Source organism: Pseudorca crassidens, chromosome 3 (genome assembly GCF_039906515.1).
Source record: "Pseudorca crassidens isolate mPseCra1 chromosome 3, mPseCra1.hap1, whole genome shotgun sequence".
Lineage (NCBI taxonomy): Eukaryota > Metazoa > Chordata > Mammalia > Artiodactyla > Delphinidae > Pseudorca > Pseudorca crassidens.
The window spans coordinates 94,551,638-94,578,720 of record NC_090298.1 but is presented as its reverse complement, the minus strand read 5'-3'; the positions used below and the strand labels follow the sequence as shown (position 1 = coordinate 94,578,720).

At 40.3% G+C, this 27,083-nt stretch overlaps 1 protein-coding gene across 1 annotated transcript in view; it reads left to right on the top strand.

Moving 5' to 3' along the window:
- FEM1C (fem-1 homolog C) overlaps positions 1–23,216 on the top strand; it is a 202,882-nt gene extending 179,666 nt beyond the window's left edge. The window contains exon 6 of the mRNA XM_067731469.1: positions 22,105–23,216. The gene's annotated coding sequence lies outside the window, so the exon portion shown is untranslated. The remainder of the gene's footprint in view (positions 1–22,104) is intronic.
- The last annotated feature ends 3,867 nt before the right edge of the window (positions 23,217–27,083 follow it).

The window sequence follows — 27,083 nt, the reverse complement described above, 5'->3', positions numbered from 1 at the left end:
CACATGCCGTGGAGCGGCTGGGCCCGTGAGCCATGGCCGCTGGGCCTGCGTGTCCGGAGCCTGTGCTCCGCAACGGGAGAGGCCACAACAGTGAGAGGCCCGCGTACAGGAAAAAAAAAAAAAAAGTAAATGGAAAAGATAGTAAATAAACTGCTGAGCTCCAGGCCTTTCCCTGAGGTACATGATACATGAGTGTGGCGTTAAGGAAGAGGGACAGCACTTCTGAATTTCGTTATAGTGGTTAGAAACTGGGAATACGTCTAAACACAACTTGATTTAACATAGTGGCTGCCCAAATAATAGTCTGTTTACTTTCACACTAAATAATCCTTCCTTGTGGCTATGCTTCAGGGATGCAAGAAAGTGTGCTTTGTCTCTGATCTCTAATACCTCTGACTCTTATTAAAGATTGTTTTTCTTATTTACCATTTGACATTATTGCTTAGGGCAACAGGCACTCTTAGTAGCCAGTACCTGACAGAAATACCTCTATTGGTTGCACAAAGCTTCTGAATCTAGCTTAAAAAAAAAACCAGGCTATTCATCCTGGGGCTTCTCCAAGCTTGACTAGGAAAGCATCCTGCTGTTCCGGAGCGTGAGTGGTCTAGGGTCTGGTGTATAGTGTTTGTTTCATGTACCTCATTGGGGCCAAGGTTAATTCCATTTGATTAACAGAATGAGCCAGAAGTTCTAAACGATGTTTCCCTGGATCTTAGTTCACTAATTTCTGCTTTGCTTCTGTCAAGACAAGGTTCCTATAAGATCTGTAGGGTCCTGTTGTCTAATATTATCTTCCCTGTCACATAGTTTTCATGGGCTTCTCCCCATTATCCTGGTCTTATTATTATCAGCATTATCATTTGTATGAGTTAGTTGTTTCCTAGTTTCAAGTGACATAGAACCAAACTATAGTTGGCTTACAACAAAAAGTACATTGATTCTTTTTTTTTAGTTCCTCTATTAATTTTCCTTTACTGTTTTATTTTAGTGGTTGCTGTCAAGATTATAATATGCTTTTTAATTTATCACAATCTACTTCAGATTAATTCCAATGAAATGCAGAAATTTTGCTCCACTATAGTTCCATTCCTTCTGCCCTCTTTTGTCTTTTACTGTCATTAAATACTATATGTTACATCTATATACGTTAAAAACCTACCAGCACAGTGTTACAAGTATTGCTTTGTACAGCCTTCATTTATTCTTACAGGAAGGTAAAAGGCCCAGAGTCTGGGCCAGCTTCAGACAAGGCTGGATTTAGTGCTTCAACCATGCCATTAGGACTCAGTTTCCCTCTATTTCTTTACTTTGCTGCCTAGTGTTCTGACTTCATTCTTAGTCTCCATTTAGCTCCAGGCTAAGTAGTGACAAGATTGCTGGGGCAGCTCTAGCTACATTTTCTCAGGTTCAAGTCCAGCTCAAAAGAGGTCTTTTATGGTAGCTTTTGAACAAGTCATGAAATTTATTCTGATTGGACTAGTTTTGGTCATGTGCTCATTTCTGAACCAATCATTGTAGATAGACGAATATGCAGTACATTCAATGGCTTACGCCTGAGTCATGTGTTCTGTCCTTAGAACCAAGGGAAGGAACCTCACGGGACAAGGGGCACATCTGCAGTGGGAGTCAGGAGCTGTTGGAGGAGGGAAAATGAATTCTAGGGAGGCAAACAACAACTATTAGTGTTCTATCACTATTATAATTATCTTTAGGCTACCATTATTTATACAGTTCCACTTAGTCCTTAGTACCTGGCACAGGAGCTGCATAATGTTTTTTTTTAAAGGGAAGTTTATTATTTTTATTTATTTATTTTGGCGGCGTTGGGTCTTCGTTGCTGCACGCGGGCTTTCTCTAGTGGCAATGAGCAGGGGCCACTCTTTGTGGTGCATGGGTTTCTCATTGCAGTGGCTTCTCCTGTTGAGGAGCACGGGCTCTAGGCACGCAGGCTTCAGTAGTTGTGGCACGTGTGCTCAGTAGTTGTGGCTCACAGGCTCTAGAGCACAGGCTCAGTAGTTGTGGCGCACAGGCTTAGCTGCTCCGCGGCATGTGGGATCTTCGCGGACCTGGGCTCAAACCTGTGTCCCCTGCACTGGAAGGTGGATTCTTAACCACTGCACCGCCAGGGAAGCCCATAATACATGTTGAAGGAATGAGCTGTTTAGTAATGATAAACATGAGTTCAGTCTCTCAACCGCCAGTCAGACAGGGCTGCTGAAAGTCAGGTGCATAAAATGAAGAAAACATTATTCCCTTGAAGCATAAAGAATATATCAGATTTTAAAGCTGTTCTTCAGATCTTTGTTATTAGATTGTTTTGACTACCTAGGCAGTTTTTGCACATATTATAAAATGAAATACATTTTATATTGCTATATAAATTGATGGTTTTAAGTATCTCCCTAAGTGAGTGCATCTGACACACTTCACTTTCAGCCAAATTGGAATGCTTCCAAAATGTGCTTTCAGATGTTGCAAATGCACCTCCATTCTGGTGCCTCGCTGCCTAAGCAAATGCCTTCCCACCCCCTGGGCGAGGGAGGGCGGAGGCGAGAGGGGAGAGGAGGAAAGTGCCAAGTCAGCTTCGGCAGTGCAGAGAGATGTGTTCTTTCTTTTGCATCTTTCCACTCCTACTGCTTACTTTTTCTACCCTCTAAGCAGGGAAAGGCAGGACCAAGACTTTTGGTAGAGGAGAGGGCACAGAAAATTATGTAACTATTTCTAAATTCTCCCAAGCGTGGTACTAAGAATGACATATAACTAGTATAATTCTGTATGCATAGAGACAAGATAATTCATTACTAGCACCATTGTATAAGCATAGAGCAGAATTAGTTCATTATATATATGCATGTTTTAGGGCAGTAGGGAATAATTCTCTCATAGAACTCTGCTTGAGAAAGGCTGAGTTAGATCTTAGTATATCATCATCTTGTTTTATTTGAGTACCCTATTGTCTGTTGAAGAAAAGAAGGTTAATTTTTTCTCTGGTGATGGACAGGAATGCAAATCAGGCTCCATCAAGTATGCACACATACACACATGCATACACACATGCATGTGTATGTACATATATAACATATATTTGTACAATACATATTGTGTTCGATATATTATGTATATAATATATATTCAATGTCCATATGTATTTCAATATATATTTGTATATATATGTATGTATGTGTGTATACACACACACACACACACAGGAAATTCTTTTTTAACTTCAGGAAGGAAGGAGCAGTATGGCCTTCTGAGTGTGAAGGAGAGAAAACCCTTCCTCAGTACCCATGGCTCCCCGCTTGGAGATGCAGAAATTTGTTGCTGAGGAGCAGCCCAGCAGCCCAGTATGAGCAGAAAATGGCAGTGTAGTCAACTCCATCCTTGGGCCCTGCCCCCGTCATTGGACTCTGTAGGTCTGCTCTGAGAAGGGCAGGTGTCTTTCCCCTTGACAACACGGTGTGGGCACCCTGTGCTTTGGTGGCTGTGGTGGGTTCCCCACACTTAGGGAGGAGAGCCGGGTGAATCTCACGGAGAAGCACCTTACATGTTGCCTCCATTCTGCCCAAGATGGCAGCCCTTCTAGTGGGAAGAGGCTCCCTCCATTCTGCATGAGGCTAAGCTTTGTCACTATCTTGCCCTTTGGCCATGAAGTAACTGAAAAGATTCCTTCTACGTATGTATCTTCAATTTCATTGCCTGGAATGAGAGCTCTGGAGAAGGGTATAGAACCATGAGTCTTCTGAGGAGGTGTCAGAACTATGGGGCAGAGACAGCTGTGCCTTATGCACACTTGGCCATGGCTCCATGCAGCATACAGCTCAGAGACTGTGTAAAGGAGCAGCCATAACCCAAGTCAGATATGCAAGTGGGGTAGGTAGGGTTAGAAGGATACTCCTCTCTCTTCCATGAAGCACACAGAAAAACCCTCCTTCTTCCCTATGCACAGACCACATATGAGTTGGACACCTTGAGTTTGCATAATGCTTTCCATCTAGATACTTCAAAACACTTCCTTGGAGAGAATTTCTGAAAGGTCAGAGAAATGGGAAGAAAATCAAAGCTTGATTGTTACAGCCTCACTCTGATTTTATAACACACTGAGCAGGAACGGTCTATCATGTCAGTTAATATTCCTGTGCATTTTTTCCTCCTCTCTCCACTGACTGCTTCCCAGGGGTAACTTAGCAAAATCTAGCAAAGGACTCCATCAGTCAGGGCTACATTATGAAATTTTGACTCACTGAAGGCAGTTTGGTGAGCAGTTTTTCAAAGCTGATTTTCCATTAGGAAGAAGATGGGACGTTGGGAATTAAGTGGGAACAAAACAAACTGGCAAGGACATGTATTACAACTGCCAAATGAAACAAGTAGTAAGGCATCTGGTTTCGCCACAGCCCTTCTCTGTGAAAGCTGCCCTGCCTGTGGACTTTGCTGCCTTTCTGTATTTGTAAACTGCAAATAGGTTTTAAAACATTATCCTGATAAAGGGTGGATTCACTTTATTCTTGTTCCCTAAGGTCTGACCTAAGGGTTGGACTTAGGAGTAGATTTTCTTAATAAAAACTGTTCAAACATTTCATGATTTAAATATTTATTTAATCCTTCATTTTTAATTAAAACTAAACTGACCTGTTTCACATAGCCTTAGCCTAGTAAAAGGTAAACTTTACCTTTTATTCAGGTGTCATTAGTGTGAAATATTTGCTTCATCACAAAACAAACTGAGAGAGCAATTTGAAATCAGGTCAAATAAAATCAGCAGTCAGTTTGGATGGTAGTCTTTTCCTCTACCCTTGCATTCTATTTCTGCAGCCCTAAATTTTCCATAAGGGAAAAAAAATGTAACAACAGAGAAAAAGAATAAAAGAGGAAAATAATCAGAAAAACAGAATACTATGAAAATGTGCAAAACTTTCTGTGACCAAACTGCTGCTGCTGTTAATAAAGGACCCAGTGTGTAACTGCTATAGAAGGGATGCAAGCAAAATGATTTGAGAAGGTCATGGTTCATGAACTCAAATGGCAAAGGATCTAAGCAAGAAACAGAAATGAGTGATTGCAACCAAGGCAGTAGGGGTGACCAAGCCAACAGGAGAATGCTTGTTCAGTCTAAAACATTCACATTGAATTTAAAGACTACTGAGGGCCTGCTGTGGACTTCCAGTTTTCCATCCCTGGAACATGGAGGAAGTCAACTCTTACAGAAAAGCTTTCATTTATATTAAACCTTGCAGAATGAGTAAAATTTCAAGAAAAAATAGAGAAAGAACAGGAAGGAACATTCAAACCTGAAAAGTTTCACAAACACAAGCCTAGGTGGCAGTGGGAGAAGAGCTTTTGTGAGTAGAATGAGGTCTTGAGTGCCAGTGTGAGGAGTTTAAACTTTATTTAGTATGTCCAGAATAGAATTCTACATCCCCTCCAAACTATTCTTTTCCCAGGGTACCACGGCTCAGAATGTCGCTACCATTCCACCTGTCACTCTGGCCAAAACCTAAGAGCTACCATATTTTACTTTCTTTTTCTCTCAGACCCCAGGGACAGAGTCAGGTTTTGTGTAAATGAATCTCACAAATTGGTGGAGGGTTCTCATCAAGGAAAAGGCTGTAAAACTAGGTGCAAACATGAGTATTTATTTTGCATGACCTGTGCAGGTGGCAGGAAACCCACTTCTGCAGAACTTCCATCAAAGCCATCATTGGAATCTGCTGCCTCTACCTTCAGAAATACATTGCAAATCCAACTGCTTCTCCTGACATCCACCGCTACTTCTCCAGACCAAGCCTCCATCAGCCCTGGCATAGATCACTATAATTCTGGCCCCCTAACTCGCCTCCCTAGTGACATTCTTGCCCTGCTGCAATCTATTCCAGACACATCAGGCAGAATGATCCTTTTAAAATCTAAATCAGATCACATCATCTCTTTCCTCAAAATCCTTCAGTGGCTATCTGTCGTACACAGAATAAAATCCAAAGTTCTTCCTCTGGGCTCCACGGTTGTAGTATATAGCCTCTACTTACTTCTCCGGCAACATCTTCCACCACTCTTCCCACTGATCACTCCCCTGTAGCCACACTGGCTTCCTTGCTATTCCTTGAACCAGGCAAGCACTCCACTGCCTTAGGGCCTTTGCATTTGTTTTTCCGTCTGCTTGGATCACCCTTTCCATAAATACTTTCATGTCTCTCCCCATCACTTTATACAACCTTAGCTCATATGTCACCTTCTGATCACCCTGTCTAAGTGTCCACCCTTTAACCTCTATCCCTTTACTTCTCTTTATATTCTTTATCACTGCTTACTTTATTATTATTTTTTCATGTTATTGTCTATTGTCCCCACTGCATGTAAACTCCATGAAGGCAGAGATTTTACCTGTTTTATTCACTTCTGTTTTCCCAAAGCCTAGCAAAGTACGTGCCTTAGAGAATAGTGTAAATCCTTCTCTGGAGGTATATGGCATTCTCCAAAGCCTCCACAATTTTTCAAACTCAGTGTCCAGCATTTACTTTTAAAAAATTCCAGGCATACCAGGAAACAGGACTGAAAGAAAAGAAATAGGCAATAGAAAGAGACCTACAGATGACCCAGCTATTGAAATTGTCAGGTACAAACTAAATTAATATGTTTTAAAAAACCCAGATTAAACATATGAGACATGATGAAGATACACATTCAGTAAGGTAAAAAGATCTAACATGAGTGCAGTTGGACTCCTAGGGAAAAAGAGAAGAAATAAGGTAGAAAAAATATTTGAAAAGATAATAGCCAAGAATTTTTCAAAAGTGATATAAAAAAAAAAAATCCATCCACAAACTCAATCAGCTTTCCAAGCCCCTAAAGGGATAAATACAAAGAAAACCACAATGAGGCACATCATTGTAACACTGCTAAAAGTGACAGAGAGAACACCTTGAAGAAGGAGGAGGAGGAGGAGGGGAAGGGGGAGAAGGAGAAGAAAAGGAAGCTAGAAAAATAAGGCACTGCCTTCAAAAGAATAACAAGACTGACAAGTTAGGTCACATTGGAAGATATGGCAGAAGAGAGATGGTGGAAGTCAGAAGACAATGAATGTAATGGCATCTTTAAAGTGCTAAAAGAAAACAGTTGTCAACCTAGAAGTTTCTACCTAGCAGATATGTTCTCCAAAGATGAAGGCAAAACAGTAATTTCCAGACAAATAAAATCTGAGAGAATCTGTTATCAACAGACCTGAACTGAAAGAAATATTAAAAGTTTTTCAGACAAAGGGAAAATTATTTCAGACAGATGTCCAGAAATGTAGTTGATAACCTCTCTGTGATCCTCTCAGCGTGGAAACCAGCTCCTCCAAGGCCTCCTGCCCACACTGGCACTCTGATTTCCTCTGTAGGCCACCCACACCTTGCCTTGGGGCTCCCATCAAAGTCCTGCTCCCTCTGCACACCCTCATCTCCAGTTGCTGATCCCCTACCTCCACCTGCATTCCAAAGAGTTGCTTCCTGCTTGCCCAGTGACTGCAGACCAGCTCCGGCCTGGGCGAAACCAGTGAACTCCTCTACTATACAGTAATCTAAGCTACACCTTCTCCAGCAAGGTCTGAACTCCTTCCATGTTTGTCCTTTCTTGAGTACTCTCTCAGATGTAGGATACCATGTAGATTTTCCTTATACTTTATAGTCACTCTTATCAGGGTATAATAATTGTTTATTAAGCCTATTAACTTTATTAAATGTCTACTGTTTAACCCACTGATTGGATTCAGATTAATACAAAGGACTATGTCAAAATGATAAAGGGTCATTCCACCAAAGAGATAGAACAAATTCTAAATTTGAATTCAGCTAATAATATAACTTCAAATTATACAAAGCAAAAATGGACATAACTAAAAAGAGAAATGAATTAATATATAATTGTAATGAGAAATTTAATATCTCTCAGTAATTGATAGAAAAAGCAGAGGTAGCTTCACTAGATATAGAAGATCTAAACAATACAACTAACGCACTTGATCTAATTGATATCCAGAGTACTCCACTTAAAGACAACAGAATACACACTCTTTTAAAGGGCACCTGGGACATTTACCAAAATTGAATGTATGTCAGCTCATAAAGGACACCTCAGCACATATTAAGGTACTGAAGTCATTTAGAGTATGTTCTCCTACCACAGTGGAATTGAGTGAGAAATAGATCATCAAAAGAAAAAATTTCCAAATATTTTGAAAATTAGCAATATAGTTCCAAATTTGGTGTAACCTTGTGAGGTTTTGGCCCCATTCTAAATAATGTTCTCTTTGTTTAATGTAGTTTAAAAACATCGCCTTTAAGTTATACTTGGATCTACCATATCAAAATCACAGGCTCATTACTCATATTTTACAAGGTTACATGTTAATTCAACTTGATCTATGTCCCACTCCCTGTCTTTTATTCACATGTCACACTGAGTGACTTTGCGTATTTCCAAAAAAAAAAAAAAAATCAAATATGCATTTAAAGGACAATGGCTCGCTAAAATTAGGATATTTTTAAAGTGGCCTGCCTTCACCACTTAACCTCTCCATGCCACAGTTTTCTCACTTATAAAATAAGAAAGTTTGAACCGGAAGTCTTTAAGAGCTTTCTAACTCTTAACATTTTATGAGTAAGTGAGCTCTAAATATGTACAAATATTTTATTTTAAGAAGTATATATATTAGATTACCAGAAAACACTGTCAAAGACCATTAATTAAGCTAGATGCAAATGTATAGTATTCATTTACATGGATTCTTTTTTTTTCTTTCTTACAAATTTATTTATTTTTGGCTGTATTGAGTCTTCGTTGCTGCGAGCGGGCTTTTCTAGTTGCGGTGAGTGGGGGCTACTCTTTATTGTGGTGCGTGGGCTTCTTATTGCGGTGGCTTCTCGTTGTGGAGCACGGGCTCTAGGCGCGTGGGCTTCAGAAGCTGTGGCACGCAGGCTCAGTAGTTGTGGCACACAGGCTTAGTTGCTCTGCATCATTTGGGATCTTCCTGGACCTGGGCTCGAACCCGTGTACCCTGCATTGTCAGGTGGATTCTTAACCACTGTGCCACCAGGAGAGTCCCCATTTACATGGATTCTTGATTGAGCAAAGAAATATGAACAGTCCAAGTCATTTTTTTTCCAGAACAGTGGTTAATTTTTGGACTTTGGGGTGACTGTGAGATGAAAAGAAAGTAAATCTGGGAGATGTTAATGATGATGTGACATACTAATGACAATATTCAAAATATCGTGGGATTAATATAGAACGTGCTCATGTGTGCTCTCAAGATGTTGTTAATGTGAAAAGCCTTTACTGGAACAGGTTTTTGGTTATCTAGTCTGACTTGAGCTGTCAGATCTACCACCAGTAAATAATCTGAACATCAGGTATATTTTATTATATATTTTTTCTCTATGTTAATATTATTATTATTAGGCTATATCAGTACATTTCCTAATAGGAGTGGGGAGAACTCTCAATGATATACAGAAGGGTTAACACTGATATTACTTTTGCATTTTTCTTGGAGTTCTTAGTAACTAAAATTTGAATGCAGCCTTTGCAGTGTGCAGATAACTTCTTCATATTTATTTGATACTTGGGAGCATCATGATGCATCAGAAAAAGCAGGGACATTTAAGCCAGACAGACAAAAGCCACACTTTTCAGTTCTAGTGTGGCTATTTACTTACTCTGAGCCCTCCAAGTATTGGTTTGGCCAAAAAGTGCCTTCGGTTTTTAAGTAAAAATAAAAGACACATTTTAAATTTTCACCAAGAACTTTATTGAACAATGTATTTACCCTTTTTTTCCACTACCTTCTGCCATTTTTGAGGCAACTTTGTAATTCCATCTTCCCAAAACCTTTTATCTTTTTGAGCAAAGAACTGTTCTATGTACCTTTTACAGTCTTCCAGGGAATTGAAATTTTTTCCATTAAGAGAATTTTGTAAAGACCGAAATAAATGGAAATCCAAAGGTGCAATGTCTGGTGAATACAGCGGATGAATCAGAACTTCCCAGCCAAGCTGTAACAGTTTTTGCCTGGTCATCAAAGAAAGATGCGGTCTTACATTATCCTGATGGAAGATCATGCGTTTTCTGTTGACTTATTCCGGATGCTTTTCTTCAAGTGCTGCTTTCAATTGGTCTAATTTGGAGCAGTACTACTTGTTGGAATGAATCGTTTGGTTTTCTGGAAGGAGCTTATAATAGAGGACTCCCTTCGCATCCCACCATATACACAACATCACCTTCTTTGGATGAAGACCAGCCTTTGGTGTGGTTAGTGGTGGTTCATTTTACTTGCCCCACGATCTCTTCCACCCCACATTATTGTACAGTATCCACTTTTCATCGCCCGTCACAATTTATTTTAAAAACGGGACGTTTTCATTACATTTAAGTAGAAAATCACATGTGGAAATACAGTCAAGAAGGGTATTTTCACTTAACTTATGTGGAATCCAAACATCAAAGCAATGAACATAACCAAGCTGGTGCAAAAGCATTTTCAACACTTGATTTGGATATTTTGAGTATGTTGGCTATCTCCCGTGTGGTATAACGTTGATTGTTCTCAATTAATGTCTCAATTTGATCGCTATCAACTTCAGCTGGTCTACCCGACCGTGGAGCATCGTCCAGTGAGGAACCTCCAGCATGAAACTTAACAAACCACTTTTAACATGTTCGATCAGTCACAGCACCTTCTCCATATACTACACAAATCTTTTTTTGCATTTCCATTGTGTTTTTACCTTTCTTGAAATAATAAAGCATAATATGCCAAAGATGTTGCTTTTTTCTTCCATCTTCAATATTAAAATGGCTACACAAAAATTCACCAGTTTTGATAAGTTTTTTTTTTAAATGCACGCTGATATGACAGCTGTCACAATACAATCGAACAAAATTGTTTCAGATGAAGTTAAGGACAACTAAGCCCTACTAGAGCCATCTTACGGAAAAAACCGAGCAAACCTTTTGGCCAACCCAGTAGTTACTTACTGTTTCTGTGGGTGCTTTTGACTGCAGTAACTGAAATCCAGATCGAAACTAGCTTTGATGAAAAAGGAATCTGTAGTCTTTTAATTGAAAAAGTCTAGAGAGGGCAGCTGTCAGGGGCTCTCTCGCTGTCCCTCTGTGACTGTTCCGGCTCTGCCCTCCTCTGTGTGAGCTTCTTCCTCTGACTGGTAGGGGATGGATGTAGCAGTTTCAGGCATCACACTTGAACATCCTAGTATAGCCTTACCAGTTATTAATGTTTTAGAGTATTTTGGTACCAATTGATAAGTACCTGCTAAGTGCCCCCAACATCCAGCTGCTGCAGCATCACACCCCAGGACTTTCCCACAGTCTAGCACCTAAGGGGGTGATATAGGGCACAACAGGGAACTCCAGACCCTGCTTCAGTATTATGTCCAGCATTCATTCTGATTACCCTGCTGGCACATATCACCATTTGGAGGAAGAGAGTCTATCTTTCCCTATGGCTTTGTGTACGAGCAAGAAAACTTCTTTCTCAGAAGTTCCCTAGTTCACTGTCCCCATTTCCCTTTTCCCATACTGGATAATGTGTTCATTTTCTAACCAGTTTCTATAGCTAGGGGAATGTCATGCCCTTATTAGCTTAGAATAAAGTTCAAAAATGGAAAAATGGGATAGGCTCACCCTTAAAGTTAGAGGAAGGGATGACTTCCTTGCTGGGTGCAAAAGGGGTGGATATCAGAATAAAAGTCAGAATATAATTGAGAAGGGGGAAATGGCTAATAGAAAGGCAGCCATCAGTGCCTGCTCTTTTAGTCTCAGTATCATCAGCTATAGAATGGTGTTAATGTTATCTACTTCACAACAAGGTAGTAGGGATTAAATGAGGTCATATGGTACATTACTTAGAATAGAGTTTTGTTCATTGATTCACATTAGGTGCTCAAAAAATAGTTACCAACAATACAAACAATAATAATGATTTGCTATTTTCAGGGACTCTTAAGGGTCTGAGATTTCACACCATTTGCAAGCTTAACAAGTTAGCCTGCCATAGTTTAATGGATCTTGGCCAAAGATACAACACCTCTAGGTCAGAAATAAAGAACTTTTTCACTCCTGGCATTAACAGTAGCCAGAGTATCAGCATTTTCTGTTCCAGTTCCTTGAGCCCCAGTTCCCACGTGGTGATTCTAAGAAGGGCAGGTGACACCTCAAAATGCAGTGAGTGACATTATAAGGGAGAAACTCTGAGCTTAGGGAAGCCAAATATTTTATAAAGGCAGTAAGCATGCCTGTTCTTTGCTCCAGAGGGAGACAAGGTCTTTGTCTTCCAAGGCTGTTCTCTGTATAAACATCCTTGAAAAGATATATGAGAACAAAAGCAGCCTGTGCCGCTATTCACAAGACATGAAGAAATTCAAGAGTCCCTGTGGAGAATTATCTCCCAACAGTTGTTTGCTGGTAAATGGGTAAAAAAGTTTAAATATTTTTCCTTAGCAGACAAGTTTAATTTTTCTTACTTGAAGCATTTGACTAATATTCTTTTAATGTAAGATTTGCCATGTGTATAATATGTTGGTGGGGACCAAATGTTCCTGGGCCCTTATATGAGAAGTCTTAATAGATGAAGTGAAACTTACTATGTATAATAATTATCCATGTCCACTCACAGTTTAGTGTACACTGATAACTGGGCAGCTCTAACTGGAATGCCTTAAAAATAACACAGGTTAGTATAAATTCTACCATATCCCTGTAAAACCCAGCACAACTCTCATCTGCAACAAGATAATGTCTCCTCACTTTAAATTAAATGGACAGGCATTGGTTCAAGATGACAGGGTAGAAGGATGTGCTCTCTGTCTTGCGAGAGCACTGGAATCACAACTAACTGCTGAAGAATCATTGACAGGAAGACACTGGAACTCACCAAAATGATACCCCACATCCAAAGACAAAGGAGAAGCCACAACGAGATGGTAAGAGGGGTGAAATACAATAAAATCAAATCCCGTAACTGCTGGGTGGGTGACTCACAAACTGGAGAACACTTATACCACAGAAGTCCATCCACTGGAGTGAAGGTTCTGAGCCCCATGTCAGGCTTCCCAACCTAGGGGTCCAGAAACATCAGGAGGAATTCCCAGAGAATCAGACCTTGAAGGCTAGCGGGATTTGACTGCAGGACTTCGACAGGACTAGGGGAAACAGAGACTCCACTCTTGGAGGGCACACACAAAGTAGTGTGTGCATCAGGGACCCAGGGGAAGGAGCAGTGACCCCATAGGAGACTGAACCAGACCTACCTGCTAGTGTTGGAGCGTCTCCTGCAGAGGCTGGGGGTGGCTATGTCTCACTGTGAGAACAAGGACACTGGCAGCAGAAGTTCTGGGAAATACTCCTTGGTGTGAGCCCTCCCAGAGTCCGCCATTAGCTCCACCAAAGAGCCTCGGTATGATCCAGTGTTGGGTCACCTCAGGCCAAACAACCAAGAGGGAGGGAACCCAGCCCCACCCATCAGCAGACAAGCAGATTAAAGTTTTACTGAGCTCTGCCCACCAGAGCAACAGCTACCTCTACCCACCACCAGTCCCTCCCATCAGGAAACTTGCACAACCCTCTTAGATAGCCTCATCCACCAGAGGGCAGACAGCAGAAGCAAGAAGAACTACAATCCTTCAGCCTGTGGAACAAAAACCACATTCACAGAAAGACAGAAAAGATGAAAAGGCAGAGGGCTATGTACCAGATGAAAGAACAAGATAAAACCCCAGAAAAACAACTGAATGAAGTGGAGATAGGCAACATTCCAGAAAAAGAATTCAGAATAATGATAGTGAAGATGATCCAGGACCTCAGCAAAAGAATGGAGGCAAGGATCCAGAAGATGCAAAAAATGTTAAACAAAGACCTAGAAGAATTAAAGAACAAACAAAGATGAACAATACAATAACTGAAATGAAAAATACACTAGAAGGAATCATTAGCAGAATAACTGAGGCAGAAGAATGGATAAGTGACCTGGAAGACAGAATGGTGGAATTTACTGCTGTGAAACAGAATTTAAAAAAAGGATGAAAAGAAATGAAGACAGCCTAAGAGATCTCTGGGACAACATTAAATGCACCAACATTCGTATTATAGGGGTCCCAGAAGGAAAAGAGAGAGAGAAAGGACCCGAGAAAATATTTGAAGAGATTATAGTTGAAAACTCCCCTAACATGGAAAAGGAAATAGCCACCGAAGTCCAGGAAGCGCAGAGAGTCCCATACAGGATAAACCCAAGGAGAAACATGCCGAGACACATAGTAATCAAATTGGCAAAAATTAAAGACAAAGAAAAATTTTTAAAACCAGCAAGGGAAAAATGACATACAAGGCAACTCCCATAAGGTTAACAGCTGATTTCGCAGCAGAAACTCTTCAAGCCAGAAGGGAGTGGCATGACATGTTTAAAGTGATGAAAGGGAAGAACCTACAACCAAGATTACTCGACCCAGCAAAGATCTCATTCAGATTCGATGGAGAAATCAAAAGCTTTACAGACAAGCAAAAGCTAAGAGAATTCAGCACCACCAAACCAGCTCTACAACAAATGCTAAAGGAACTTCTCTAAGTGGGAAACACAAGAGAAGAAAAGGACCTCAAAAACAAACCCATAACAATTAAGAAAATGGTAATAGGAACATACATATGGATAATTACCTTAAACGTGAATGGATTAAATGCTCCAAGCAAAAGACACAGGCTCACTGAGTGGATACAAAAACAAGACCCATATATATGATGTCTACAAGAGACCCACTTCAGACCTAGGGACACATACAGACTGAAAGTGAGGGGATGGAAAAAGATATTCCATGCAAATGGAAATCAGAAGAAAGCTGGAGTAGCAATACTCATATCAGATAAAATAGACTTTAAAGATTGTTACAAGAGACAAGGAAGGACACTACATAATGATCAAGGGATCAATCCAAGAAGAAGATATAACAATTATAAATATATATGCACCCCACATAGGAGCAGCTCAATACATAAGGCAACTGCTAACAGCTGTAAAAGAGGAATTCGACAGTAACACAATCACAGTGGGGGACTTTAACACCTCACTTACACCAATGGACAGATCATCCAAACAGAAAATTAATAAGGAAACACAAACTTTAAATGACATAATAGACCAGATAGATTTAATTGATATTTATAGGACATTCCATCCAAAAACAGCAGATTACACTTTCTTCTCAAGTGCACACGGAACATTCTCCAGGATAGATCAAGTCTTGTGTCACAAATCTAGCCTCAGTAAATTCAAGAAAATTGAAATCATATCTGGCATCTTTTCTGACCACAGTGCTATGAGGTTAGGAATCAATTACAGGAAAAAACGTAAAAAACAAAAACACATGGAGGCTAAACACTTCGTTACTTAATAACCAAGAGATCACTGAAGAAATCAGAGAGGAAATCAAAAAATACCTAGAGACAAATGACAATGAAAACACTACGATCCAAAACCTGTGGGATGCAGCAAAAGCAGTTTTAAGAGGGAATTTTATAGCAATACAATCCTACCTCAAGAAACAACAAACATCTCAAATAAACCATCTAACCTTACACCTAAAGGTACTAGAGAAAGAAGAACAAACAGAACCAAAAGTTAGTAGAAGGAAAGAAATCATAAAGATCAGAGCAGAAATAAATGCAATAGAAACAAAGAAAACAATAGCAAAAATCATTAAAACTAAAAGCTGGTTCTTTGAGAAGATAAACAAAATTGAAAAACCATTAGCCAGACTCTTCAAGAAACAGAGGGAGAGGACTCAAATCAATAAAATTAGAAATGAAAAAGGAGGCATTACAATGGACACCACAGAAATACAAAGCATCCTAAGAGACCACTACAAGCAACTCTGTGCCAATAAAATGGACAACCTGGAAGAAATGGACAAATCCTTAGAAAGGTGTAACCTTCCAAGACTGAACCAGGAAGAAATAGAAAATATGAACAGACCAATCACAAGTAATGAAACTGAAAAATCGAGAAGTGATTAAAATTGAAAAAGTGATTAAAAATCTTCCAACAAACAGAAGTCCAGGACCAGATGGCTTCACAGGTGAATTCTATCAAACATTTAGAGAAGAGCTAACACCCATCCTTCTCAAACTCTTCCAAAAAATTGCAGAGGAAGGAACACTCCCAAACTCATTCTATGAGGCCAGCATCATCCTGATACCAAAACCAGACAAAGATACTACAAAAAAAGAAAATTAAAGACCAATATCACTGATGAATATAGATGCAAAACTCCTCAACAAAATACTAGCAAACAGAATACAACAGAACACGAAAAGGATCATACACCATGATCAAGAGGGATTTGTCCCAGGGATGCAAGGATTCTTCAGTATATGCAAATAAATCATTGTGATACACCATATTAACACAATGAAGAAGAAAAATCATATGATCATCTCAATAGATGCAGAAAAAGCTTTTACAAAATTCAGCACCCGTTTAGGATAAAAACTCTCCAGAAAGTGGGCATAGAGGGAACCTACCTCCACTTAATAAAGGCCATATATGACAAACCCACAGCAAACATTATTCTCAATGGTGAAAAACTGAAAGCATTCCCTCTAAGATCAGGAACAAGACAAGGATGTCCACTGTCACCACTATTATTCAACATAGTTTTGAAAGTCCTAACCACAGCAATCAGAGAAGAAAAAGAAATAAAAGGAATACAAATTGGAAAAGAAGAAGTAAAACTGTCACTGTTTGCAGATGACATGATACTATACATAGAGAATCCTAAAGATGCTACCAGAAAACTACTAGAGCCAATCAATGAATTTGGTAAAGTTGCAAGATACAAAATTAATGCACAGAAATCTCTTGCATTCCTATACACTAATGATGAAAAATCTGAAAGAGAAATTAAGGAAACACTCCCATTTACCATTGCAAGAAAAAGAATAAAATTCCTAGGAATAAACCTACCTAGGGAGACAGAAGACCTCTGTGCAGAAAACTATAAGACACTGATGAAAGAAATTAAAGATGATACAAACAGATGGAGAGATATACCGTGTTTTTGGATTGGAAGAATCAATATTGTGAAAATGACTATACTACCCAAAGCAATCTACAGATTCATTGCAATCCCTATCAAATTACCAATGGTATTTTTTACAGAACTAGAACAAAAAATTTTAAAATTTGTATGGAGACAGAAAAGATGCCGAATAGCCAAAGAGGTCTTGAGGGAAAAAAACGGAGCTGGAGGAATCAGACTCCCTGACTTCAGATTATACTACAAAGCTACAGTAATCAAGACAATATGGTACTGGCAAAAAAACAGAAATAGAGATCAATGGAACAGGATAGAAAGCGCAGAGATAAACCCACGCACCTGTGGTCAACTAACCTATGACAAAGGAGGCAAGGATATACAACGGAGAAAAGACAGTCTCTTCAGTAAGTGGTGCTGGGAAAACTGGACAGCTACATGTAAAAGAATGAAATTAGAATACTCCGTAACACCACACACAAAAATAAACTCAAAATGGATTAGAGACCTAAATGTAAGACCGGACACTATAAAACTCTTAGAGGAAAACATAGGAAGAACACTGTTAGACATAAATCACAGCAAGGTATTTTTTGATCCACCTCCTAGAGTAATGGAAATAAAAACAAAAATAAACAAATGGGACCTAATGAAACATTAAAATCTTTTGCACAACAAAGGAAACTATAAACAGGATGAAAAGACAACCCTCAGAATGGGAGAAAATATTTGCAGACGAATCAACTGACAAAGGATTAATCTCCAAAATATATAAACAGCTCATACAGCTCAATATTAGGAAAACAAACAACCTAATCCAAATATGGGCAGAAGACCTAAATAGACATTTCTCCAAAGAAGCCATACAGATGGCCAAGAAGCATATGAAAAGCTGCTCAACATCATTAATTATTAGAGAAATGCAAATCAGAACTACAGTGAGGTATCACCTCACACCAATTAGAGTGGCCATCATCAGAAAATCTACAAACAACAAATGCTGGAGAGGGTATGGAGAAAAGGGAACCCTCTTGCACTGTCGGCGGGAATGTAAATTGATACAGCCCCTATGGAGGACAGTATGGAGGTTCCTTAAAAAACTAAAAACAGAATTACCATGTGACCCAGCAATCCCACTACTGGGTATATACCCAGAGGAAACCATAATTCAAAAAGACACATGTACCCCAGTGTTCATTGTAGCACTATTTACAATAGCCAGGTCATGGAAGCACCCTAAATGCCCATCGACAGACGAATGGATAAATAAGATGTGGTACATATATACAGTGGAATATACTCAGCCATAAAAAGGAATGAAATTGAGGCATTTGTAGAGACGTGGATGGATCTAGAGACTGTCATACAGAGTGAAGTAAGTCAGAAAGAGAAAAACAAATATCGTATATTAACGCATATATGTGGAACTAGAAAAATGGTACAGATGAACCTGTTTGCAGGGCAGAAATAGAGACACAGATGTAGAGAACAAACCTATGGACACCAAGGGGGGAAAGTGGCGGGGGTCGGTGGTGGTGGTGTGATGAATTGGGAGATTGGGATTGACATATATACACTAATATGTATAAAATGGAAAACTAATAAGAACCTGCTGTATAAAAAAATAAAAGAAAATTCAAAAGAAAAAAGAAAGAAAAGTAAATAAATATATTAAGTGGACATTTAAGGTCTTGGAAGAATGTGGAGAAAGGGGGATTGGGGTTGTCTGGGAAAAGAGAGAAGGGCTAAGAATGTACAACAGGAAGTGATCCATAGCTACTCAATTCTGTTATTTAGCCATATACAAAGAGATATAAAATTTTCTCTAAATGTATTGCAACACTGGCTCTCCCCTCAAGTATCACAACATAAGCTGAACTTTGCTTCATCAATTCCAGTGTGTAGGACTCCAGTGGACTTTGGAATCAAACAAGACATTCCAGCCTCTGCTGCTGACTAGCTTTGTGAGTGTCCACAAGTTTCACATTTTTGCTTCTTAACTGGAAAGTATATATAATAATAGCACCTACCTCATAGGGCCATTATGAAGAGTAAATTCTGAAAATTTACTCTTTAGCATAGAGTCCAGTATACATTGTCAGTAAATGGTAGCTGATATACTAGTTGAAAAAATTTTAGTGATGATAGTCTTAATGATATATGAAAATATGTATATATATCCTGTTCTCCATCCATATTCCTCATACATGTGGGACAAAAGCCATTTTATAAACCAACTACACATGATGAGTGTAGACTGGTCATCTAAATGATGAGGCATCCCAGAGACTCAGTGCCACCTCCAGGCCACCATGAGGTGTCTCTGGGTAATGTTCATCTGTCCATTTCTTGTACTCTGTGCAGTCATAGAGCCTGTTCCCAACTCCAGAAGATGGGTGTAAGATGCAGTAGTTAAATTTCAGAATATTCTTTATGCATTCTGGTTCCACTTTTTTAAATTGATTTATAGTTGATATACCATGTTGTATAAGTTTCAGGTGTAGAACATAGTGACTCACAATTTTCAAGGTTATATTCCATTTATAGTTATTATAAAATATTGGCTGTATTCCCTGTGCTGCACAATATATCCTTGTAGCTCATTTATTTTATGCATATAGTTTATATCTCTTAATCCCCTATCCCTGTCTTTCCCCTCCCCCCTTCCCTGTCTATATCTGTCTCTCTTTTTTTCTTATATTCACTAGTTTGTTTTATTTTTTAGATTCCACATGTAAGTGATATCACACATTATTGTCTTTGACCTATTTCACTAAGCATAATACCCTCCAAGTCCACCCATGTTGCTGCAAATTTTTATTCTTTTTTATATATATATATACACATCACATTTTCTTCATCCATTCATCTGTTGATGGACACTTAGGTTGCTTCCATATCTTGGCAATTGTAAATATCGCTGCTATGATCGTGGGGGTGCATGTATCTTGAATTAGTGTCTTGGGGTTTTTTGGGGGATATGTACCCGGGAGTGGAATGGTTCCACTTTTTGACTGTAAACTAATCAACACCTCAACAAGAAGTTGTAATATTTAAATAAATTATGTTTATAAATTTCTAACTAGCACCGTCTCTGGCACATTTTACACATTCAATAATCATTTATTCTTTCTTTTTCTCTCTGTTGTATTTTAAGGACGAGGTATTTTCTCCAAGTGGTTGTCAAGTGACACTTTTGGGGTCTAGAAGGAGCAACTCGTTCAGCAAATCTTAAAGTCCTTAAATTTTAGTGAGCATCAGAATCACTCGGGGAGATTGTCAAAAATGCAGAATTCCCAGGCCCCATCCACAAAAGTTTTGAATGAATAAATCTGAGGTGGTGCCCAGTAATCTGCACTTTTAACAAACTCTCCAGGGGATTCTTCTGGTGTCAGGGATGCGTGGACCACACTTTGAGAAATATTTCCTCAAACGTACCAAACTGTTTTGGGCTCAATTATCTATCTAATATTACTTATTTCTAGTTCTCTTTTACTATATTACACCATAAAAATTTGCTTTTTGGAATAAGGTATATAGAACAGTGGTAGAGAAGACCAAGTAGGGTGAGGGAGGGCAACTCTTCTATTTCCACCCCAGAGCACTTATTTGTCAAACCTAGAGTTGACACTACAAATAAAAAGTGAATTTTCCATTGATTAGGAGACTCTGTCTTGGTTTGAGAGAAGAGAAATGGAGAAATTTTCTAACTTTAAGGGTACAGAAACACATGAAAGAAAAAGGGTATCAAAGAATAATGAAAAGGGTTTTTATTAAGTAAAAAGAACACAATCCATTAATGTGGTTGGTCAGTGAGGATTTAGGTTATTATATAGCTAAATACAGAAGTGGTTTATATGTTTTCAGTAACGAAAACAGACCCTCACGTTCTAATTATGTTGACATCTGCTGAACTTGAGAAGAGAAAAATCATATGAGGATAAAATTGATAATAAATACTCCGTACTCTTCCATGGTATCGTATTGCACATGGAAATACCTGATGGGGGGTGGCTGTCAGTTTTTCCCTATAACACAGGCCTGGGGACAATTGGGGTATTGTGGCCTGTTTCCAGCTGGCTATTTCTAAGAAATAAAAGATTTCTGTGACAGAGACTCTGTGTTCCTGCAGGAACTTCCCTATTCATTATTCAAATCCATACAAATCCCTGGAACAGGTTCAGCAGCAGAAGTTCCTTTGCTTCAGGACAGTGAGGTATAAATAGTTTTGTAAGATTGAACGCCTAGATCATCTCATAATATTGAGAACATTGGAAGGTAACTGTGAATCAGGTTCCAAGCTGTTGTACCATTTCTTGAAAAAAAAAGTATATTTTAATTTATCTCTCAAAGGTCTAGTGAATTTAATTGCTCCTGTTTTGAGCCTGGCTTCAGACAGTACACCCAATTAACCTGGCGGTAGTTAAAGGAGGAGTAAAAATCATCAAGTCAAATAAAAAGGCAACACTCAGAGATACAAAACTGAAAACAATGTTCCTCTTTATCGGGTCATTATTTGAGAGGAGTTGTGTGACCTGGAGGCCTGAAATCTCTAGGCCACCCTAAATTTGGAGGTGAACATGGACACAGTGAAATGGGATGGTTGACTTTCTTCACCAGGAGGAGGAAGCTGATCTACAGCCCAGAGAAGGGAGAAGAACCTTTCTTCTCTGTCTCTGACGTAGGCAACATCACACCCCAACACCTTCCTAGGAAAGAAAAGCCTTCCTCCACCACCTTGCCAAATTCTATCACAAAGGACGTGATAGATGCTATGAGAGATGCTGACCCAAAAGTTTTCCTACAGTATTTTTAAATGAAACAGAACACCATTTACCAATTATTTTCAATCTGTAAGACAACTGTGACTTACTGTACATACCTCTTTTCCCTTGCTCTTACTTAGATATAGCTGTCCAGCTATCTGTCCATCTCTTCCCTCCCACTCTCAGACTCACTGTTCAGAGATCACTTCCCCAACCCTTTCCACCGTGGTCACTGACTTGTCTCACTTCTTATTCCCTCTGTACAGAAATTATCAAAGGAGATTGATGAAACACAGAAGGCCGTAACTGCATCTTTAAGACGCATCACAATTTCTCTGTGTGTTTTTGAAAAGCACTGGGTCTGAGAAAACCAGATGACAATAACCAGCTGATACTTTAGGAGCGCTTATCATGTGCCTGGACTTGTTCTAATTTAAATACTTCATCCTCACGTCAGGCCTATGTTTATTATATCCACTTTACGAAGAAGTAAATCAAGGAGGAGAAAGGATAGATGACTTGGCCCGAGGTCACAGTTCACAAGGCTTGGAGCCAGGATTGGAATGCAGGCAGCATGGCTGTAGAATCTCTGCCGTAGCCACTACCTAAACAAGAAGATTAACCAACAGTGTGCGGTCAACCCCCGTTCTCCTGGCCAGACCTTCAGTGGACCATGTGACTTGAATAAAAGTGGGGAAGAGGAGGCACTGCTGCTGTCTCAGAGTCAGGAGGACCAGCCTCACCCCCAGCTGGAGAACCCTCAGAGGGAGCTGACAATAATGTTACGTGAGCCCCCTCAGACCTGGGCTCTGGAAAACAGGCCTCCTTCTTTCCTGAAGCCACAGGACTCTAAAGATCAATTGACATCGCGCCGAGCAGACTGTCTCTGAGAAAAGGGAAAAGTTTCATTTCCCCTTTAGGTGTCAGGACCCCCATCACACGTGTTGGTGGGGAGGGAGGCCACTGTCTTCTGTCCTGGCTCTGTGGTCTTGAGCCTGCTCAGCCTCATTCCCTAAAGCAGAGGTGCCAGAGCTCCCCTCCACCGCCCCTCTGGTTGGACGGAGGTCCTGAGCTGTGAGGATTTGCTGCAGGTGGAGGGGTTTTCTCCTGTGAGCAAACAGGACCCTCAAGGCCCCGGGGGTGGCAGTGGGAGGTGCTCACCTGAGAGAAGGAAGACACACTTCTGTTAGGGCCTGGTCCAGCGTGGCCCCTGGGCGCTCACACAGCGAGCGACAGTCACGGGCATCTTTCCTGCAGTCCACTCACCAGGCAGCCCCTTCTTCAGTGTATCCCAGGATCAGATTGCAGGTGCAGAAGAGTATGTAAATTATACCTGTTTTAATCACTTCAGTTATATATATAAACTCTCAGAAAAATCGCTAGATATTGTCTTCCTTTCTCTTTTTCCTTTCTCTTCTTCTCTGTTTTTCTCCCACACGATGAAAGCACAGAGTATCTTCTGCAATTCTCGACAGCAGTTCACTTTGCTTATATCCCCTCCACTGTTTTTTCATAATAGTGTTTCCAGTAATTTCTAAACTTCGACATAATGCAAAGCTTGCTTATCTTTGACAAGTAGAAAACCACTTTTAGAGAAACAAAAGTTCATACTTACGTTTACATATGTTTGCAATAACATGGAAAAAATAGGTGAAAAGAATACACCCCAGGTCATGAACATTGGTTATCTTGGAAAGGGGGGTAGAAATAGGGGGGTAATGGAGGCAGAGTTTATATTACTGTTTTCCTTATACATACTTTTATTGTTTCACTTGTCAGAGTAAACATGTTTTTTTTTGTAAATTAAAATAGAGAACTTTTTTTTTTATTATTTATTTTTATTTGCGGTACGCGGGCCTCTCACTGTTGTGGCCTCTCCTGTTGCGGAGCACAGGCCGGACACGCAGGCTCAGCGGCCATGGCTCACGGGCCCAGCTGCTCCACAGCATGTGGGATCCTCCTGGACCAGGGCACGAACCCGTGTCCCCTGCATCGGCAGGCGGACTCTCAACCACTGCGCCACCAGGGAAGCCCCCTAGAGAACATTTTAAGAGGAAAAAGTGGACTTCCACTTCTAGAAAGATGGAGTAGACATACTTTTCTCTATTCCTTCCACTAAGTGCAACTAAGAACCCTAGACATTATATATAAAAACAAAAATTAAAATAATCTGAAAGGTGGAGAGAGAAGGCAGACCGTCCATGGACAGAGGAACCCACGGAACAACTTGGTGTTTAATTCTCTGGGTTCTCCTTCTGCCTCCTTTATCCCTGACTTGGAGCTAAAGAAGCTAGCCACCCAGAAAAGCCAGTGGTTGCAGACACAAAAAAAGCCCAACACTTCCCTGGTGGCGCAGTGGTTGAGAGTCCGCCTGCCAATGCAGGGGACACGGGTTCATGCCCCAGTCTGGGAAGATCCCATGTGCCGCGGAGCGGCTGGGCCCGTGAGCCATGGCCGCTGGGCCTGCGGGTCCGGAGCCTGTGCTCGGCAACGGGAGAGGCCACAACAGTGAGAGGCCGGCATATAGCAAAAAAAAAAAAAAGAAAAAAAAAAAAGCCCAACAAAAGCCAGTGCTCTCTAACCAAAGGACCCGGAAAAGGGCAGCCTAGTAAGACAGAAAGCCTTTAGGTAATAACCACTCTCCTCCAGCCAGACACCCAGCGAAAGTTAAGTGGGGAGCCTAGACTTCCACCCTCAGCAGGCTGGAAGGAGATGGTGTCAGAAAAGGCCAGGTCGGAAGCCATCCCTGTCAGACAGTAACAGGCCCCTCCCTTGGCGGTGTCAGGTGAGATGTCAGGTGAGAGCATGCGGGGGCCTGGCAGGGTCAGTAACAAGGCACTCCTCCTCCTTCCCCCAGGGGTGGCGTCAGGGAGTCAGTCACCACCACCCAGTGGTAATGGGACTCCCTCCCTCCCCAGTCAGTATCTGGAGCAAGGGACTTCCAACCCCTCCCAGCCAGGGAAGTACCCACAGAGGCCTAGTGAGAGCCAGAACTCCATCCCTGCCTAGCTGTAACTTCTATCACACCAATTTTTAAAAGCTGTGAGACTCAAAATAAGCAGTGAGAAGTTGTATGTTTACTTGACTAATGAAGTACTAATTAGCACTTCATTAAATCTGGTGCCTTGGATGTTTGAAATATCTGGTTTCCTCTTTGTTCTCAAACCTTGAATGTTTACAAAATTTACATAAAACAAGAATATATTCTAATTTGTCTTAAAAGTTCAAAGTATATAGAGGTATATAGAAGAAGAAGACAATCATGGCTAGCAGTTTGCTATATATCCTTCCAGATGATTTTATATCCATTTGTATAAATACACATATATATGTTTATAGATCTACAGATAGAAAAATGTCCATTGAAAATTTTAATGTAAGTGGAATTAGATTTTATGGGTTGTTTTACCACTCTTAAAAAACTTTTTAAAAACTTAGCACAATGTCATGGAGACCTTTACATACTAGTACATGATAGTTACATGTCAGTACGGTTTTTTTCTCCACTGTTGTGAATATATCACATGCGTATATCATAACTCCATCATTACCATAATGAATATCTTTGTATTCTTTGGGCACGTATATATATGTATTTTTCTAAGGAAACTAGCTAGATGTTTAATTTCTGGTTTGAAAATCACGCACATTTAAAATGTTTGACCCATACTGCCACGTTGCCATCAGTAACACCTGTACCACTATGTACTCCCAGCATTGTGGGACCCTCGTGTCCCCGTATCTGGGACCCAGCGTCTGTGATCGGGGAACACTTGCCCTCTCCAGCAGCGTCCTCTATCAGCCAGCCCTGTCTTCTCGCTGTCTTTCAGGGAATTTTCAAAATGTCTAGTCCGTTAGTGGCAGTCCTTGTTTTTTAGCATGACTTTATTATTTATTTTTAAAATATGTATCCTGTTAATTGAAAAGATTTAGAGAGGTAGGTATGTGTGCTCAGTCTGACATCTTGTTCTGATCTTTCAGCTCTGCATAAAGGAAGATGAGTGGTTCAGAACTGTCATAAGGGAAGGACTTGCTAAGAATCTTTACATAGAAACTCTCTAGGAAATTTTCCTCTTTTGGAAATCTCTGACCCTGAAATTTGCCAGTGGGCTCTGTGAAACATCATCTGTCACGCTAGTTTTTTTTTTGGTTGAATGTGTGGGTCATGGGGGCAGAGGACATAGATTTTTATATCATCCTAATGGATTAATGGCTCGAAGTCAAATTCTGGCAGAGTATCAAAGACTCACATCAGAAATGCAAGGGTGAAAGTTCCCTCTCTTGAAAATGTATAATTTGGGACTTATTTTGTAAATGTTGAATATATTTATCATTTTCTTTTAATCTAAGAAATCAAAAGAAAACCACATGGTGCCAAAGTAGGAAAGAAAGCCTCCAAATAACACAATAATTTTGGAAGCAATAAAAATCTACTTTAAAAGATTTGCTTGTTTTGAAGAGCAGCCAAATGACCTCATGTTTCACATCGAATTCTCAAATCTGAGCGTTTGTATTCTGTCTGCCTAAAAGTCCTGTACGGGAGTCCAAGCAAATGCTTTGTTCAGCTGCTTTGTGCCCTGAGCTGCGTCTGCTGTGACAGGATTTCACCTGCTTCGGTTGGCAGGAAGGTTTCTGGCCACAAGCTCCACACTCAGGGCTGGATCTCAGCAACGTTGTGAAGTAAAGAGACTTTTTTTTTAGCGCCCGGCTTCCCAGTTTGAGCAATCTTTTTCTTCTTTCTCTGCATTTTCTTCTGTCTCCTACCTGTTGAAAAACTTTGGTTCTTTGTTAGATTTAGGGGCAAATAACTGACAGTAGCTTAAACTTTTACCCCTTTAAAAGTACCTGCATTTGATCATTGGTGCTGTAACTGTGGCATCCTGGTGTCAGCAAGCAGGTGAGGGGCAGGTGAAGCAGGACTCTGTGGGCACCAGGGCCTTCCAAATCCCACATAGTGAGGGGGAGGCGCTTTCATCTGCTCACCTGGGTGCCATTTCTCTTCTCACCAGGACTCTCATCCCGTTGCAGCCAACAGGGTAATACTTCTGTGCCTCTTCTGTTCAAAGGAGAGTCAAAAGTCAGCAGGGCTTCATATAGTAACTGCTTCAGTATGAACCCCTCGGAGGCCTCCAGTGGAGGGAATTGGTGAGAGCAGGTGGAGCTCTGGCCCCTCCCCAACCCTGTTCTTCAAGCAAAGCAATTATTTTTTCCTTTTCTTCAGTGTAAAATGTTTGAAAATGGGGTT